This window comes from Ammodytes marinus (genome assembly GCF_949987685.1).
Source record: "Ammodytes marinus genome assembly, chromosome: 6".
Taxonomy (NCBI): Eukaryota; Metazoa; Chordata; class Actinopteri; order Uranoscopiformes; family Ammodytidae; genus Ammodytes; species Ammodytes marinus.
In genome coordinates this window covers 17845474-17851473 of record NC_137235.1, presented here as the reverse complement: position 1 = coordinate 17851473, position 6000 = coordinate 17845474, and the positions used below count along the sequence as shown (strand labels likewise).

The 6000-nt window shown below is 43.1% G+C and overlaps 1 protein-coding gene across 2 annotated transcripts in view; it reads left to right on the top strand.

Annotated features, from left to right (window-relative positions):
* The first annotated feature begins 3163 nt into the window (after positions 1–3163).
* Positions 3164–6000, top strand: part of tnrc6c2 (trinucleotide repeat containing adaptor 6C2) — a 60665-nt gene continuing 57828 nt past the window's right edge. For both annotated transcript variants that reach the window (XM_080029617.1, XM_080029616.1), the window contains exon 1: positions 3164–3284. The gene's annotated coding sequence lies outside the window, so the exon portion shown is untranslated. The remainder of the gene's footprint in view (positions 3285–6000) is intronic.

Genomic DNA, 6000 nt, shown 5'->3' with positions numbered 1-6000 from the left:
GCGGGGATATGCATGAAAATCTGGTATGTTGTATGCACATGCATTCTTGTGTGAATGTGTGCGTGTTAGTCTGGCTGGGTCTGGCGACAGGCTTGAAATTAAAACCTTATGCGGAACGCGGCTCGTGATTTGGATGGAATTAAAACAAAAGGCAGGAGAGCATGCTGAAAAATTGGATAGTGGAAAAGAGAGCAGAAAGGGAGAATGGCCAGAGTAGGAGGAGGAGAAGAGTATTGTCTGAGAAGGGGAAGGAGTGAGCGATTGCCTCTGCTGCACTCCCACAGCTTGTGTCTGGGCTGTTTTTTTATGAGTGTCAGGCGAACCTTTCCCATTGGCTTGCTTCTGTCAGCAGTCTGCTTAAATGTGAAAGCAATTGGGGAAATTGGTGGACAGCTAAAATAGTGGCTGTGAAGAGTTGGGGAGTAGATGCGCACAAGGAAGAAAGTGCGCACACTCACATATTTAAATGCTGTGCATGTCTGCATACAGAGGCACACATACGCTCTCCCTGCCTTTTTTCCTCCTCAACATAACATACGCATATCTAAATAGTTACCACCTTTGAAGGCAAAGATCATGTAAAACCATTATAGATATTTCTCAGTGGTCCTTTGAGGTGGATATATTTCAATCTCTATCTTTAATAACTCATGTGATTTAACATGAAACTATAAGAAATGTGTGCACTTAAGTTTCCATGAAGTAATAAATCACTGAACAAATGCTTTAAGTGGGCACATTTGATTAACTCTGAGGGAAAAAAATGTTTTCACAACACACCATTTATTTAGGCGGCATAATAGAACAGCAAATTCCTGCATACTGATTAATAGTTAGTGATACTTTGTGAAATGCAAATCCTTTAAAATGTTTCCGAGGGCATTCCTCTCTGCTCTCACCTCATTTAACCCTGAGACATCTGCTTTCTCCATTCAGTTGGAGCTTGCTACTTTAATAGCCCTGGGCATCTTGCCTTGAAAAGAAGAAAAAAAAAACACTTTTGGCAGGGGCCCCTGGCTTTCTCATTGGCAGTCTCTCCCAGTAATGTATAGGAGCCCAGAACTTTGCTGAGAGAGTTCTCACTGGTCAGCCTACTCCTTTGTGGACTGCAGCCTTGACCTGTTCCAACCTCACATGTGTGCGTGTGTGTGTGCGTGTGCGTGTGTGTGTGTGTGTGTGTGTGTGTGTGTGTGTGTGTGTGTGTGTGTGTGTGTGTGTGTGTGTGTGTGTGTGTGTGTGTGTGTGTGTGTGTGTGTGTGTGTGTGTGCATTGAGTGGTAATTTCCATGAAAAAGGAGTGAAGATAATGGACAGAGGCCACATTTTCTTTCTCTAAGACGACTGCAGACGCCGGGGCGAGTTCATCCATCATGTTGAGAATAGCCTGGAATTATCATGTTTCTGGACATCATGTGATCAAGATATTCATCACAAAGGTTATCATTGGTAGAGATACGTGGGGTAGGCCCTTTGAAAGACATTTGAGTGTGCTAAATAAAGTTCTTGATGTCCAAAATGTTTGTAAACTGTTACAGCTCTTCCATTTCTGTGCTCTTTTGCACTATTTTGGTCATGCGTCAAATTAGGTATGGTAGCCTTAGGTAGCCATCTTATTTCTATACTAAAGTATTAGGCTATGTATCACTAGGCAGCCGGTGGAGAAAACTAAATAAGGCCTAGATACTTTACTTGAGTATTTCCATTTTCTGCTACATTATTCTGATTTTCTTTTGTAGTCTACGTTTTACTCCACTACATTTATTACACAGCTGTAAATTACAATATACTTTGCAAGATTTTACAAACAAAGTATATCACTAACTTATAACTGATGCACTGTAATAGATTAGTACCAAACACTTTAAAGCTGTTAAAAATGTTCAACCACTTCAAACATCACATTGCTGCTGAGTGCTTGCATGATGATGCATGATATCATCAGTGACCCTGTACACCTAACATGGACTCTAAAAGGGGCAAATGACTAGCATATGGGCCTACACTTTTTCTGCTAAATCATAAAGTCCTTTTAAAATCAATTTTCCTTTCAAGCGGGATATATTAGGCCCTATATATTTGTTTTAAGTTATTGATCAATCAGGGGCATCCCAACAATAATAGGCTATGTAAAATAAACAATACGCCTTCTTGAGGCCTAATCACATCTCTGTGCTAGATTACAGCATCGAATTCTGTATTTTGGTTACTTGCTGCCTTCAACACATCATCATCCCAAAACCTGTAATAGCATCACATTTGTTTCTTTTTAGAGCGCACAGTCCTAGCTGCATGCTTCAGCTATCATTGGAAAAATGAGCTGGAGGCTGCAGCCCGTCCACGCCATGGTCCACGCACTGTGGTTGTTTGGAGAACGGGGAGGGCGGAGTTAGCGTGTGCGGTCTTTTGATTGGTAGGGAGTGATGTACGCGGACGCCACTTCCTGGTTTGTCTGCTCCCTGGGAGGAGGCATGGACAGGAGGTGGAGAGCGAGAGGGAGACTGCAGTGTTGTTAGTTTGAACAAAATGGCTGCGAGACCAGTGTCAACGAGAGCTCACTGAACGCCTGCCATGACTGTCCGCTCCGCTGTCTGGATCCACAGAGAATGTATTTCCTCGGAGTCGTTTCTCACTCTGCATTCGCGGTAGCCAGCCCGTCGTTAGTCGTCCAGCTGGCGACCTAAACAAAAACCTTTCTTTTGCACTTTAAAACAAGTTGGCTGGCTGACCGTCGGCTTGCTCCAATACCCGAGAACTCAACAGCGTTTTTTTTTCTAAACGAACATTGCCTGCTTTTCTCCGGTATTCCTGGCAACGGTCGACGACTTACAGCGACAAGCAGCGTTGATGTTAGCTAACACAATATAGCATTTTAAAGAAAATTGTTATTTTATCCCTGTTCGTTTTTTTTTTTTGTTTTTGTTATTAGTGGTGCTTCGTCGCCCTCCCCGCCCCCAGTAAATCGTGACGTTTTTAACCAACATTTCTTTTGGCGAGTGTAATTTCACCTCATATTTTTTTGAATTTATTTGCTCCACGCAGAAATAACCTTAAACTCGCTGTGTGTCTGGCTGAGTGGCCGTTGTTTACCTCGGTATCCTGTCACCAAGCTGCTTCAGTAGCAGTCGGCTTATCTGCCAAGTCCGCGACTGAATCTCTGCTCCATCTCTTTACGGGTAACTTTAGGAAGGACTTCGGAGAATGCTTTTTTTCTGCCTATATTTTTTTCTTTCTTCTGCCATGCACCGACTCTTCACTGAAAGCTGCCAAAGCTGTGGTTAACGCAAGGTAAGGTTCTAATTTATGGCGTTTTTCTGATTTTGATGAATTGGTTAATGCATTGCTGAGCATCGTTAGCAATCAAAATATCACCGTCAAGGGAAAAGCAAACCGAAAGTAGCTGATGTCAAATAATTAAGATAATAATTACATGTCAGCATTAACTCATGGCTCTGTGATCTAGCCTATCTGATTCAGCCCAGTTACAACAATGTAAATTCTAGCATACAGTAATGTTAAGTGCCACATAATTAAAACATCTATTAACAATTATTTGGTTATTTTTGTTGACAACGGTCCTGTTATAGCCTATAACCTATCCTCACAAATAAAACCCGGAAATTAGGCTACATTCATTTGAGAAACATACAGTGCTTTATTGTCTTAGGAGCACCCAAAGGATTTTTGAGGGGGGGTTCCCTGCAAAATTATGAATCGTGTTTTATGTGATCTGTAATCGGAGATTATTGATCAGACGAATTCTCCAATCCATATTATTTTTAAATTCATCATCAGGCTGATTTAGCATGTTTATTGGGGCTTGACATGAAAATGTTGGGAACTTTGGTTCTTATAACATTGCTCTTTCATGATGATGATAAGCCAAGTGCACCGGAACACAAGCGGTACATGTGAGCTTGTAAGGGGCTTCTTGCAGGGACTGAGATAACAGCCTTTTTAATATATATAATGACTGCAGGGCTGCATATTTGTGTTAAATGTTTTCTTTTGTATGTGCTCATTGGTGCTGAAGTGTATGTTTCCTCCATGTGACAGTCTCCACATTTTTCCCCAATCTTTCCTGTCGTTGTCACTCTTCGCCTCCTTCAGTAGCTTGTATCAAGTCATGTATCTTGCACACTAGTATTCTACATTCCACAACACTAATTCCAAGTACATTATTAAACATTGCTGTGCTGTGTCTCTTTCCTCCTTTCCCCCCCTCCGGCTCAATGAGAAAGCCGGGGATTCTGATTGAACTGTCGCCTTCCATTGCATCCCCCCTTCCTGCATGCTGTCCCCAGGCACTGGAGTATAGCTTTTAATATCTCCTCTGCGTGTCTTAATTGAAGTACATAATTTCCTGTTCAATTTCAAACCCCTTTTCCTCCCCCCCGCTGACATCTCTGTCACCACTGTCTTATCTCCATCGTCACACACCAGTGAGGTGATGAAATGAAAAATGCGCGTGTGCAGCAGTGGCACAAATAGACGTGTACGTTTGCAGTCGGATGGGAAAACTGTTTAGGCATTTGCTTGTGCACAGGTAGATGCGCATTTATGTGTGTCTGTGTCACGGAATGTGAGCGCATTGTCGCAGATGTTGTGTGTTTGTGTCTGAATGAGCCAGAGAATATGCATGTGGGATGCCAGACGTTCTTTTGCCATGGGAGTATATGGCTATTTGTGCCTAGCTCAAAGCTCTGGCAGTTGGTCAATGCCCTGCAGTTGTTAATCAGGTCATGGAGGCTGCCTCTTGCATGCCCTAGACACCCAGCTGACACTGACACACACAGGCTAAGCCCTGTTCTTTACCCAGGGTCAAGGGTCCTCCGTATGCACGGCCATCTTTCCAAAAGGCTTAAGACCATGCAGTATGGGTGGTGGCTATGAAAATATGTTGTTGGGGGCCACTCTGCTGCCTATGTAACACGAGTGATTAAGGAGAAAAGAAAGGCCTAAAGCTGGGTAAGAGAGGAGGAAGGGAGTCTGCTAGTTTTCTTTAATGCGTCACAGTTGGGCCTATCCTTCCCAGACACAACTGCCTTAGCACCATAGCTACCAATGCAGCCACAGCAGGTTGCTCACCTAGAGGGCACTAGGGCAAATTGGGGGTGTTTTATGGGCGTTAGGTCACCAGCGCTGGGGTTACCCCGGAGGCAAGACGTCTTATTTTGAAATTAAGATGTCAGCCGTGCTCCTCTCTTTGAACCGTCTCACGAATGTGTTTAGTCTGCAGAGGGGTTTAAAAGCCTCTGGTCTGGTCTTTTGAGTTCTGAGGGGATGCATCATTTATCCACTGGTTGCACTGATAGTATATTGAGAACATGGGTATTCCATCAATAGATGCCAACAGCTGCGCGTCTAGACAGTGCACAGAAATAGCAGAGCTCTAAATTATATCAATCTTTAGGTTTGTAATTGGTTATTTTTTCAGTGCAAAAAGGCCCAATGTGAGAAGTTCAGTCCCTCTCTGGGAGACCCAGGCTCAATGAATTCTATTGCTTCACTTTTGCCATTTTGTCCACGCAATAGCAGGAATCCCAAAAACACATGCTGGTTCTTGATATAACCAAGCTTTATGCTGTTGGCATCCTACCTTTGTTCTGTTTAGAGTGTGTTGTAACAAAGCCATGAGGACAGACCCTGGCATCACTCCATCTGTGTTCCCCCTTATCACTGAGGGGACATGGTCATTTGTTCAAATGGAAACCCAAAGCTTGAGTCCCCTTGTCTGACCTTTTACAGACACAACGTGAACACTAGTCTGCTCCTCAGGTTGCTCTTCAGGGCTACATTTCTGTTGGTCTTGAGTCACTGTATCCAATACACAATTTTGTTCTTCTGTTTGGAATTTTATTCACACAGTTAAGTTAGCCTATTTAAGATTACAAATAAACAAAGTTATTTCTAGTCCTCATCAGGAAGTGAATCCCACTTAGTCTTGCTTTGGAAAAGTGGCTCGCGTTGTCTATCCCCTTTCCCTGTCATTGACCTTAGCCCA